Here is a 13029-nt window from a genome sequence, read left to right on the forward strand (position 1 = left end):
CCAGATGAAGAGACTAAGGAATCAGGTCTGGAGGCCAGAAAAGGCAGGAAGCAGGTTGGCAAGTGGGTCCTGCATCCATGGCTGTGTGCCCCTCATCAGACACTGCCTGGGCGGTAGGACAGCAGCAGCTATGAGGGTCCACATCCCTAGGGCTTAGATAATCTGGTCCAGAGGTGCAGGGAAAGGCAGGAATGCAGGCAAAATGGTCCCCTGGAGACAGCTGTAAGCCCCGAGAGGCTGGCATGGAAAGAAATACCCATGGGCTTTTTAAAAAAGATTTTTCTTTTTATTTATTTATTTGAGAGGAACAGACAGAAAGAAAGGACTTCCATCTTCTGGTTCACTGCCCTGATGGCTGCGATGGCCAATGCTGAGGGGCGGAGCCAAGATGGCGGAATAGTGAGGGTGTGCACCGATAGTCCGGGAAAATTTAGTTTAATAAAAGTGGAGTTATGGTAGCCTCAGAAAAAGGATCAGGAAAAAATTGCAGAGGAAACTCTTCCGGATCTAGTAGCTATGACTCAGAGGACCTACTGGGAGAGCAAGGTTGCCCACCACGCGGAAGCCGAGCTGCGGGAGCCGCAGGGTCTGCGTGCCAGTGCGGGAAGGGGAGTGGATGTGGCACAGACACCAGCGGGGAGAGGAGGGTGGCCAGGGCTCCGAGTCCACACCTTGGTGCTGGAAGGGGAGGTGAGCTGAGTAACCGGAGACATTGGCGGGGAAATGGCGGACAGAATCTAGAGGGAAGCAGGCTTTGAAGTGGGAAAGTTCACCAGACTGACGACAGGAGAGAAGGAAAAAGAAAAAAGGGTGGGGGGGGGTACTGGTACAGACTAGTTTCTCTCTCCACCAACCTTGCAAAGGCGAGCAAGAGACAAACAGCAGGCCCCACTCAGGATATACATAATAAAAGGGGAGAGCTAAGGCTACAATTCAGTAACCTAGGCAACCCAGTGCGAGTCTGCAGGAGAAACTGAGCTGGCACAGACTCTTTGGGTAGAAGCCAGAGATCGGAAACTAAATACCATCAATTCTGCTCAGCCGTGCGGTATTACTTACCTCCTGAATAAAAAATAAAATAAATAAATAAATAAATAAATAAATAAAAAGAGAGAGATTTCCATGCGTAACCTGAGGGTGTCACCTTTGCACACCTGTAACCTGGAAGAACCAAGCAGAGCTCTCAGGCCACACCCATCTCAAGCCTCCAAGGCTCCTCCCACAGAAGGCAGTCCACTTAACACAGACATAGTATTAAAAAAAAACTCACAGTGAGGGAAGAAGAATTAACTATGCCAAGCAACAACAGAGACATTCTAGTACAGGAAGCTCATAGAACCCCCAGTAAACATGACCAAAAAGATCCTCACCACGACACGTTGTAATTAAACTCACCACAGTGAAACATAAAGAAAAGATCCTAAAATGTGCAAGAGAGAAACGTCAGATTACTCTCAGAGGATCTCCAATCAGACTCACAGCAGACTTCTCATCAGAAACACTACAGGCTAGGAGGGAATGGCGAGACATAGCACAGATGCTGAGAGAAAAATTGCCAGCCCAGAATATTATATCCTGCTAAGCTCTCATTTGTGAATGAAGGTGAAATAAAGACCTTTCATGGCAAACAGAAATTAAAAGACTTTGTGGCCACTCGTCCGGCCCTGCAAAAGATGCTTAAAGATGTGCTACACTCAGAAACACAGAAACACGGCCATCAATATGAAAGAAGGGAAAGGCAGAACACCTACCAGTAAAAGAGCATGGGAAGCTCAAAGCATATACTAGAAATATCTCCGGGAAAATGGCAGGGCAAAGTCACTATGTATCAATAGTCACATTAAACGTTAATGGACTTAACTCTTCAGTTAAAAGACACCGATTGGCTGATTGGCTTAAGGAACACAACCCAACTATTTGTTGCCTACAAGAAACACATCTCTCTAACGAAGATGCAAGTAGACTGAAAGTGAAAGGTAGGAAAAAGATATTCGATGCCACCAGAAACCAAAAAAAAGCAGGTGTAGCCATATTAATATCAGACAAAATAAACTTTAATACAAAAACTGTTAAGAGAGACAAAGAGGGGCACTATATAATGATTAAGGGTTCAATTCAACAGGAAGATGTAACTATTATAAATGTATATGCACCTAATTACAGGGCACCGGTCTATTTAAAAGATATGTTAAGGGACTTCAAGGGAGACTTAGATTCCAATACCATAGTACTGGGGGACTTCAATATTCCACTCTCAGAAACAGATCATCCAGACAGAAGATCAACGAGGAAACAGCAGATTTAATTGACACTATTGCCCAAATGGATCTAACAGATATCTACAGAACTTTCAATCCTGCATCTAAAGACTTTACATTCTTCTCAGCAGTGCATGGAACCTTCTCTAGGATTGATCACATACTAGGCCATAAAGCAAGTCTCAGCAAATTTAAAAGAATTAGAATCATACCATGCAGCTTCTCGGACCACAGTGGAATGAAGCTGGTGATTAGCAACTCAGGAAACCCTAGAAAGTATGCAAACACATGGAGACTGAACAACATGCTCCTGAATGAACACTGGGTCATTCAAGAAATCAAAAGAGAAATCAAAAACTTTCTGGAAGTAAATGAGGATAACAACACTACATATCAAAACTTATGGGATATGGCAAAAGCAGTATTGAGAGGCAAGTTTATAGCAATAGGTGCCTATATCAAGAAATTGGAAAGGTACAAAATAAATGAGCTTTCAGCGCATCTCAAGGATCTAGAAAACCTACAGCAAACCAGACCCAAATCTAGTAGGAGAAGAGAAATAATTAAAATCAGACAAGAAATTAACAGGATTGTGTGGGGAGCAACTCGGACTAGACTAAGTTACTCGAATTAAGACTTATTCTATGCATCTGCTCTCCCAAAATATGGCGCTGAGAAGGGAGTAAACATCTTCTACACAGCTGCCTCTCACCAATTTGATTGACTGAGCTGCAGGAGCTGATCTTGCTCCTGATTGGAGGAGAGCAGCGTACTCGGTGTGTGGGTAGCAGAGTTGGGATTGGTGGAAGAGGACTATAAAGGAGGAGAGAGACGGCATGCACCAGGAACATCTAAGGGGAACATCTAAAGGGAACACCTGAGCAGCCCCCGAGAGAGCCGGCCGGCGGCGTGCCGCTCCCCCGCGGAAGTGGGGAAAGTGGCAGGGGGAACCGCCCTTCCATGGAGGTGGAAGGGTCGGTAGCCAACCCGGGAAGAACCAGCAGCAAACCCGGGGAGGGCTGAGCAGACAAAAGAACAGCGCAGGGTCTAGTGTCGTTCCTCCACGAAGATGGGGAGCGACAGGATTGAATCCAAAAAAACATTACAAAAAATCAGCCAAACGAGGAGCTGGTTTTTTGAAAAAATAAACAAAATTGACACCCCATTGGCCCAACTAACTAAAAAAAGAAGAGAAAAGACCCAAATCAATAAAATCAGAGATGAAAAAGGAAATGTAACAACAGACACCACAGAAATAAAAAGAATCATCAGAAATTACTACAAGGACTTGTATGCCAGCAAACAGGGAAACCTATCAGAAATGGATAGATTCCTGGACACATGCAATCTACCTAAATTGAACCATGAAGACATAGAAAACCTAAATAGACCCATAACTGAAACAGAAATTGAAACAGTAATAAAGGCCCTCCCAACAAAGAAAAGCCCAGGACCCGATGGATTCACTGCTGAATTCTACCAGACATTTAAAGAAGAACTAACTCCAATTCTTCTCAAACTATTCAGAACAATCGAAGAAGAGGGAATCCTCCCAAATTCTTTATGAAGCCAGCATCACCTTAATCCCTAAGCCAGAGAAAGATGCAGCACTGAAAGAAATTTATAGACCATTATCCCTGATGAACATAGACGCAAAAATCCTCAATAAAATTCTCACCAATAGAATGCAACAACACATCAGAAAGATCATCCACCCAGACCAAGTGGGATTTACCCTGGTATGCAGGGATGGTTCAACATTCGCAAATCAATCAATGTGATTCACCACATTAACAGACTGCAGAAGAAAAACCATATGATTATCTCAATAGATGCAGAGAAAGCATTTGATCAAATTCAACACCCCTTCATGAAGAAATCTCTAAGCAAATTGGGTATAGAAGGAACATTCCTCAATATAATCAATTTATGAAAAACTCATGGCCCGCATCCTACTGAATGGGGAAAAGTTGGAAGCATTTCCACTGAGATCTGGCACCAGACAGGGATGCCCACTCTCACCACTGCTATTTAACATAGTTCTGGAAGTTTTAGCCAGAGCCATCAGACAAGGAAAAGAAATTAAAGGAATACAAATTGAGAAGGAAGAAGTCAAACTATCCCCCTTTGCAGACAATATGATTCTGTACTTAGAGGATCCAAAGAACTCTACTAAGAGACTATTAGAACTCATAGAGGAGTTTGGCAAAGTGGCAGGATATAAAATCAATGCACAAAAATCAACATCCTTTGTATACACAAGCAATGCCACAGCTGAGAAAGAACTGCTAAGATCAATCCCATTCACAATAGCTACAAAAACAATCCAATACCTTGGAATAAACTTAACCAAGGACGTTAAAGATCTCTACGATGAGAATTACAAAATCTTAAAGAAAGAAATAGAAGAGGATACCAAAAAATGGAAAAATCTTCCATGCTCATGGATTGGAAGAATCAACATCATCAAAATGTCCATTCTCCTAAAAGCAATTTATAGATTCCGTTAACTTTAAACACCTAAGAATAATTGTGTGTTGATTACAGAGTTCAATCAATATTATTAAGTAGAACCAAAAAAGTACTAAAAAGGATAAAGTATTAAGTTGTACATCAACAGTCAGGACAAGGGCTGCTCATGTCACTCTTTCTCGAAGTGCCCATTTCATTTCAACAGGTTTCCTTTTTGGTGCTCAGTTAGTTGTCACCGATCAGGGAGAACAAATGATATTTGTCCCTCTGGGTCTTGCTTATTTCACTCAGCCTGATGTGTTCCAGATTCCTCCATTTTGTTGCAAATATCCGGATTTCATTGTTTTTGACTGCTGTATAGTATTCTATAGAGTACATGTCCCATAATTTCTTTATCCAGTCTACTGTTGATAGGCATTTGGGTTGATTCCAGGTCTTAGCTATTGTGAATCGAGCAGCAATAAACATTGAGGTGCAGACTGCGTTTTTGTTTCCCAATTTAATTTCCTTTGGGCAAACTTCAAGGAGTGGGATGGCTGGGTTGAATGGTAAGGTTATATTCAGGTTTCTGAGGAATCTGCAGACTGACTTCCATAGTGGCTTAACCAGTTTGCACTCCCACCAACAGTCGGTTAGTGTCCCTTTTTCCGGACATCCTCTCCAGCATCTGTTGTTGGTAGATTTCTGTATGTGAGCCATTCTAGCCGGGGTGAGGTGAAACCTCATTGTTGTTTTGATATGCATTTCCCTGATTGCTAGTGATCCTGAACATTTTTTCATGTGCCTGTTGGCCATTTGGATTTCCTCCTTTGAAAAATGTCTATTGAGGTCTTTGGCCCATCTCTTGTGTGGGTTGTTTGTTTTGTTGTTGTGGAGCTTCTTGATCTCTTTGTAGATTCTGGTTATTAACCCTTTATCTGTTGCATAGTTTGCAAATACTTTTTCCCATTCTGTCGGTTGCCTCTTCACTCTCCTGACTGTTACTTTTGCAGTACAGAAACTTCTCAATTTGATGCTATCCCACATGTTAATTTTGGCTTTGACTGCCTGTGCCTCCAGGATTTTTTCCAAGAGTCTTGGGTCTTTGCCTGTGCCTATATCTCGCAGGGTTTCACCAATGTTCTCTAATAACTTGATGGTGTTGGGTCATAGATTTAGGTCTTTAATCCATGTTGAGTGGATTTTTGTGTAAGGTGAAAGGTAGGGGTCTGGCTTCATGCTTCTGCACATGGAAATCCAGTTTTCCCAGCACCACTTATTGAATAGACTGTCCTTATTCCAGGGATTGGTTTTGGATCCCTGATCAAATATAAGTTGGCTGTAGATGTTTGGGTTGATTTCTGGTGTTTCAATTCTGTTCCATTGGTCTATCCATCTGTTTCTGTACCAGTACCATGCTTTTTGATTACCACTGCCCTGTAGTATGTCCTGAAATCTGGTATTGTGATACTTCCAGCTCTGTTTCTGTTGTACACGATTGCTTTAGCTATTCAAGGTTTCCTGTGTCTCCATATGAATTTAAGCATCATTTTTTCTAGATCTGAGAAGAATGCCTTTGGCATTTTGATTGGTATCACATTGAATCTATAAATTTCTTTTGGAGAATGGACCTTTTGCTGATGTTGATTCTTCTAATCCATGGGCATGGAAGATTTTTCCATTTCTTGGTATCCTCTTCTATTTCTTTCTTTAAGATTTTGTAATTCTCATAGTAGAGATCTTTAATATCCTTGGTTAAGTCCAAGGTGTTGGATTTTTTTGTGGCTATTGTGAATGGGATTGATTTTAGAAGTTCTTTCTCAGCCATGGCATTGCCTGTGTATACAAAGGTTGTGGATCTTTGCACATTGATTTTATACCCTGCTACTTTGACAAACTCTTCTATGAGTTCCAATAGTCTCTTAGTAGAGTTCTTTGGGTCCCCTAAATAAAGAATCATGTCATCTGCAAAGAGGGATAGTTTGAGTTCTTCCTTCCCAATTTGTATCCCTTTAATTTCTTTTTCTTGCCTAATAGCTCTGGCTAGAACCTCCAGAACTATATTGAATAGCAGTGGTGAGAGTGGGCATCCCTGTCTGGTACCAGATCTCAGTGGAAATGCTTCCAACTTTTCCCCATTCAATAGGATGTTGGCTGTGGGTTTTTCATAGATTGCTTTGATTGTATTGAGGAATGTTCCTTCCAAACCCAGTTTGCTTAGGGTTTTCATCATGAACGGGTGTTGTAGTTTATCGAATGCTTTCTCTGCATCTATTGAGATAATCATACGGTTTTTCTTCTGCAGTCTGTTAATGTGGTGTATCACATTGATTGTCTTGCGCACATTAAACCATCCCTGCATACCAGGGATAAATCCCACTTGGTCTGGGTGGATGATCTTTCTGATGTGTTGTTGCATTCTATTGGTGAGAATTTTATTGAGGATTTTTGCATCTATGTTCATCAGGGATATTGGTCTGTAATTCTCTTTCAGTGCTGCATCTTTCTCTGGCTTAGGAATTAAGGTGATGCTGATGCTGGCTTCATAGAAAGAATTTGGGAGGATTCCCTCTTCTTCGATTGTTCTGAATAGTTTGAGAAGAATTGGAGTTAGTTCTTCTTTAAATGTCTGGTAGAATTCAGCAGTGAATCCATCGGGTCCTGGGCTTTTCTTTGTTGGGAGGGCCTTTATTACTGTTTCAATTTCTGTCTCAGTTATGGGTCTGTTTAGGTTTTCGATGTCTTCCTGGTTCAATTTAGGTAGGTTGCATGTGTCCAGGAATCTATCCATTTCTGATAGGTTTCCCTGTTTGCTGGCATACAAGTCCTAGTAGTAATTTCTGATGATTCTTTTTATTTCCATGGTGTCTGTTGTTACATTTCCTTTTTCATCTCTGATTTTATTGATTTGGGTCTTTTCTCTTCTTTTTTTTGTTAGTTGGGCCAATGGGGTGTCAATTTTGTTTATTTTTTCAAAAAACCAGCTCCTCGTTTGGCTGATTTTTTGGAATGTTTTTCTTGATTCAATCCTGTTGATTTCTTCTCTGATTTTAATTATTTCTCTTCTCCTACTAGATTTGGGTCTGGTTTGCTGTAGGTTTTCTAGATCCTTGAGGTGAATTGAAAGCTCATCTATTTGGTGCCTTTCCAATTTCTTGATGTAGGCACCTATTGATATAAACTTTCCTCTTAACACTGCTTTTGCTGCGTCCCATAAGTTTTGGTATGTTGTGCTGTTATCCTCATTTACTTACAGAAAATTTTTGATTTCTATTTTAATTTCTTCTATGACCCATTGTTCATTCAGGAGCATGTTGTTCAATCTCCATGTGTTTGCGTATGCTCTAGGGATTCCTGAGTTGCTAATTTCCAACTTCATTCCTTTATGGTCTGAGAAGCTGCATGGTATGATTCTAATTCTTTTGAATTTGCTGAGACTTGCTTTATGGCCTAGTATGTGGTCAATCCTAGAGAAGGTTCCATGTACTGCTGAGAAGAATGTAAAATCTTTAGCTGTAGGATTGAAAGTTCTGTATATATCAGCAATCAGCCGAGACTCTTGCTATGAGCTGTCTAGGCTATGGAAGCCCCTTGGCTGCTCCACTTCTGATCCAGCTCTATGCCAATGCTTCTGGGGAAACAGTGGGAGATGGCCCAAGTGCTTGGTCTCCTGCCAGCCATGTGAAAGATCTGGAGGAAGCTCCTGGCTTGTGGTTTCAGGCTGGCCCAGTCCTGGCTATTACAGTCATCTGAGGGGACTGAACCAGTGGATAGATCTCCCTATCATCCCCCACTCCCCATCACTCTGCCTTTCAAGTATATAAATCTTTAAAAATAAACAAAGCATACTGTTCACTGGGTCTTGGTATATTCAGGTTTTCCTGTCTTGTAATTTCCGTACTTTTCTCATCATCTCAAAGGGAAACACCATACTCCTTGTCAGAGAACCTCATTCTCTCCACCTGCCTTGCCTTGGTAACCCTTATCTACCTCCTGTCTCTGTGGATTTATTTTCATTTCTGGCCATATCATGGAGATAGAGGGTCACTTTTATGTCTGTTTTCTTTCAATAAGCAAAATATATCCAAGGTTCATCCATATTGTAGCATATATCCACACCTGATCCTTTTATGGCTGAGTAATATCTACTGTGTGAACGAAGCATATTAATACTTTTCATTTATCACATGCTGGGTAAATGGGTCACTTACACATTTGGCTACTATGTATACTGACACTCTGAACTTTTCTGAGGAAGTCAAACTTTTAAGGGAGGGGCCGGCACTGTGGCTCACTTGGTTAATCTTCCACCTGCAGTGCCTGCATGCCATATGGGCGCCGGTTCTATTCCTGGCTGCTCCTCTTCCAGTCCAGCTCTCTGCTGTGGCCCAGGAAGGCAGTGGAGGATGGCTCAAGTGCTTGGGCCCCTGCACCCATGTGGGAGACCAGGAAGAAGCACCTGGCTCCTGGCTTTGGATAGGCACAGTTCCAGCTGTAGCAGTATTTGGGGAGTGAACCAATGAAAGGAAGACCTTTCTCTCTGTCTCTCTCTTACTTTCTGTAACTCTACCTGTCAAATAAATAAAACAAATTAAAAAAAAAACTTGTGAGGGATTTGCAGAATAAAGTGTGATGTTTAAATTCCACAACATTACTAGCTATACTTTTTAAAAACGGATTACAGCCATACCAGTGTTCATCTTCTCAGAGATACTTTGTGCATGACAATTCATTCTGGAGGCCCTTGCATGTCTTTGTCTTTGCCTTCCAACTTACTAGGATGTGAATTTCTACTAGTGCAGTTCATTGAACTCCATGTATATTTTTGCATCCTATGATGTGTCAGCGATAGAGGCATGAGAGATATTCCAGCTGCTGATTGACTCCTCGAAGTACTTTCTACAACTGTAAGATCACAGCTGGGAACTGGGTTCCCAATCCAAGTTTTCCCCATGTGTGGAATGAGCCCAACGACTTGGACCCTCACTGCTGCCTCCCAATATTCATAGGAGCAGGAAGCTGGAAAGAGGAGACAGAGCTAGGGAATCAAATTGAACCATTTCTTTGTTGGATATTGATGTCCTGTTTGCTTTATGACTTGGCCAAACACCCATGCATATTTTGATTATTCTTGTTCAAAATGTTTAGGCAATTTGGGGACACAGTTCATATATTCTTGCTGTCCCTGTCTCATATCCCTGTCTCTCTGGACTCTTTATGAATATGTGTTATGCTTGATGGTGTCCCACAGGTTTCTGAAACTATTGTTTGCTTATTATTCATTGGACTGGGCCATCTGCAGGGTCTGATCCACAGGTTCGGTGTTTCTTTTGCCTGTTCAAAATCCTATTGTATGAGGAGTTTGTCCTGCAACGTTTAAGCCTTAGCGCTCAATGTCTGTGTGGGAGGCTTTCTGTGGAAATAAGGTGTTCACAGGTAGAGTCAGGGATGATGAGCTCATCCTGTGTCAGAGTGAGTCCTGATCCATTGCTGTTGTCCTTCCATTCCAGGCAAATGTGGATGTGGAAGGAAGAAGACTCTGATGGCACAGGCAGAGGCTGGGAAGTTGCAGCTGCAAAGCAACAACCCAAGATGCAGCAAGTGCCAGAAACTAGGAAGAGCCCATGGAGGACCCTACGCTGGAGCCTTCAGATAGAGCAGGGAGCAGCAGGCCTCTGACATCAGGCCCTGCCCTCCAGAACTGTGAGCAACCTTCCTTTAAAGCCAGGCAGATGGCAGTAAGGAGCTATGGTGACTCGAGGAAGCTGGTGCAGGCCCCTGCAGGGGGGTTCTCAGTTGTTCTTTTGAATTCCAGAAACTCGAGTCACTCCTCTCATAAGATGTATTCGCTTACTGTTATTTCCTATCCTGTGAAATACTTCTCTTGATGTTTGTAGTGCTTAACACATAGATTCCTTCACTAATTTGAGTATAGTGTGAATGCCGAGTGCTCTGGGCCTAGTGAGTTCCATGTCTGTACTTCCTCAGAGGTAGTGTCAGCTGGCTGCAGTCTTGGTGATTCTGCTTGTGTTGGGAGATCCTGATCCTGAGCACTCCCAGGGTCAGTGCTTCCTGTGGAGGCCCCCCTGGACTCAGAACAAGTTGTGACAACAAGAGTGACATTTGCCAGACAAGGTCCCAGAGTCTGATTGCCCAGGCTGTTCATTGGTGCCTTCTTCCCAGCACATGGGTAGATTCTAGTACCCCAGGAGGAGCAAGAGGTTTGGCATTAGTCCTTGTGTATGTGAGAAGTCCAGCACCTCGAGCCTCTCTCATCAGAGAAGGGTGCACCTGTGCATTTCTAGATTCCCAGGAGTGTGCCAGAGCTTCCTGAGTCCCCTACAGACACTCATGACTTAGCTCTGCGGCAATGTTATTGGGTTAGTTTGTCCTTTATCTAAGGGAGTTGTCAACTACTTAGAGTATCCACAAAGTTAAGCAGTGGCTGTGATAGTTTTGAGAGTTTTGCTGGGGACCATTGTACTTATCACCTTGGACAAGCTCAAGGTCAGGTCAAGTTCAGCCTAGAAAGTGGGTTCTTCCTGAAGGCAGCAGACTCCTCAGAGAGTGCTCATTCTCTATGAATAAGGCTTTGGGGAAGCCACAGACTGATTGTGCTCCCGGCAGTGGCTGCCCACTGCTGGTTTTCACCATGAACGTGGGCTTCCGTTTTCTGTGTTCCTGTGGAACTGCAGAGCAGCAGGTTGTACTCGGGACAGGGAGACTGCCACCAACCCCCTGTTCTTCCTGAGAGTCAGCTGTGCTTTGTTTTTCTGTGCTCGGTACTGCCTGGGTTCCTGCAGATGTTGGGTTAGTTTCCAGGATTCTTGAAATGCTAATGGCTTTTTGGCCCTTTTCCCTTTTGTGCTGGATGGTCTTGCTGCCCCTGCACCTTTGGGCATGTGGTCTTCAGGCCATCTGCTCCATGCTTCCTGGCCTGCATACTCCTCCACATGGTGGCTAGTGGTGTTCGGTATGAATCCAGATTTCTCTGTCTTTTTTAGATAGGGCCCTCACTCTCCTATGCATTTCTCCCACTGAATCAAAAGATTAAAAACTTACAAAATGTTAATGGTGACTGTTTTTGGCAGGTTTCTCACTGATTTATTGGAGGGGAGAATTGGAGGGCTTTCAGCTGCTGTTTACTATACAGTCATCTACTTCTCCTTTTTGTGGCAATTGTAAGGATATAGCACATAACTGACTACCCTTGGGAGCTTGTGACTGTCAGAATATGCTGTAAATTCTCTCTCAGAGTGAAGGGCCCGAGTGCTCAGGCGAAGAAGATATTTAGGTGTGTGTGGAGCTGCTAAAGGGCTGTGGACTCCCTCAGACAATGACAGAGGACGTGGGTCCCATGTTGAGATGTCATGGTCCCAGCCTAACTTGGAAGTGCAGAGGCTAAAGTGGATGAGAGCAGCAGTGAGGCTGAGGGCACAGTGAAGAACCTAAGCAGCTACGTCCTGTGCAAGATCTTGAGGAGAGCAAAGGAGGTGGAGGAGGGGGAGAGAAGGGGCTGGGAGGGGCAGGACAGGGGTCACTGGCCCATGGGGTTGAGTCATGGCTTCTCCCATTCTGCCTTTCTCCAGTGCCTTCCACGACCAGTGAAGATGCCTTTGATCTCTGTCTTCATTGCTCTCTTCAGAGGTTCCATCAGCTTTGGACAGCTCTATAGGCTAGATGAGTTGGTGAGTGTTCTGCTCTCTTTGGCAGCTCCTTTGTTTTCAGAAACACACAGGTGATTCTGTAGAAATTGACCCTAAAAATCCTTCAGCCTCATCAGGATTTCACCAGCTTTACATGCACGTGTGTGTGTGTGTGTGTGTGTGTGTGTTGCTGTATGAAATACATCAGCTCAGTAATACGGTGCTAGAAAAAGAAGATCCATGTAGGAAATGGCATACTAAGAAGGTAGCTGGAGGAAGGAGAGACATTTGTATTGACAACCATGCACACAGCAAGAATAGTTCTAAGTAGCACAAAGACAGGTGGATAAATGTGTGTAGTATCGTCCCCTGAATAATAGAGTAGTTATGTCCCCTAGCAATTCCACTGCTGGTGATATGAGGAAATTTAGAATTCAAGGACAGTGGGATTTAAAGGTACACCTAAATATATACTTTGTCAATAGAAGGTAGTTTAAGTTCCAGACATTTTTGTAATAAAACAAACACTTAGTACTTTCCTCAATAACTAAGGATCTTGGCAATTTGGCCATGTCCATGGAGTCTTCCAGTTTGTATTTTTTAAAAGATAGATAGATAGGTAGATCTATTTATGTATTTATTTGAAAGGCAGAGTTAGAGAATGAGAGAGAGAA

At 43.0% G+C, this 13029-nt stretch overlaps 1 long non-coding RNA gene across 2 annotated transcripts in view; it reads left to right on the top strand.

Moving 5' to 3' along the window:
* The window catches only part of LOC149119904 (uncharacterized), a 76960-nt gene that overhangs the window by 10045 nt on the left and 53886 nt on the right, over nucleotides 1-13029 (top strand). The window contains exons 2-3 of one of the 2 annotated variants that reach the window (XR_016227521.1): nucleotides 10220-10412; nucleotides 12299-12397. This is a non-coding gene — a long non-coding RNA (uncharacterized LOC149119904). Of the gene's footprint in view, nucleotides 1-10219; nucleotides 10413-12298; nucleotides 12398-13029 lie in introns of those variants that run through there. The other variant, XR_016227520.1, reaches the window with a different exon arrangement.

The sequence above is a fragment of the Oryctolagus cuniculus genome, chromosome 21 (assembly GCF_051225735.1).
Source record: "Oryctolagus cuniculus isolate XC-2025 breed Fujian yellow rabbit chromosome 21, ASM5122573v1, whole genome shotgun sequence".
NCBI classification, from domain to species: Eukaryota; Metazoa; Chordata; class Mammalia; order Lagomorpha; family Leporidae; genus Oryctolagus; species Oryctolagus cuniculus.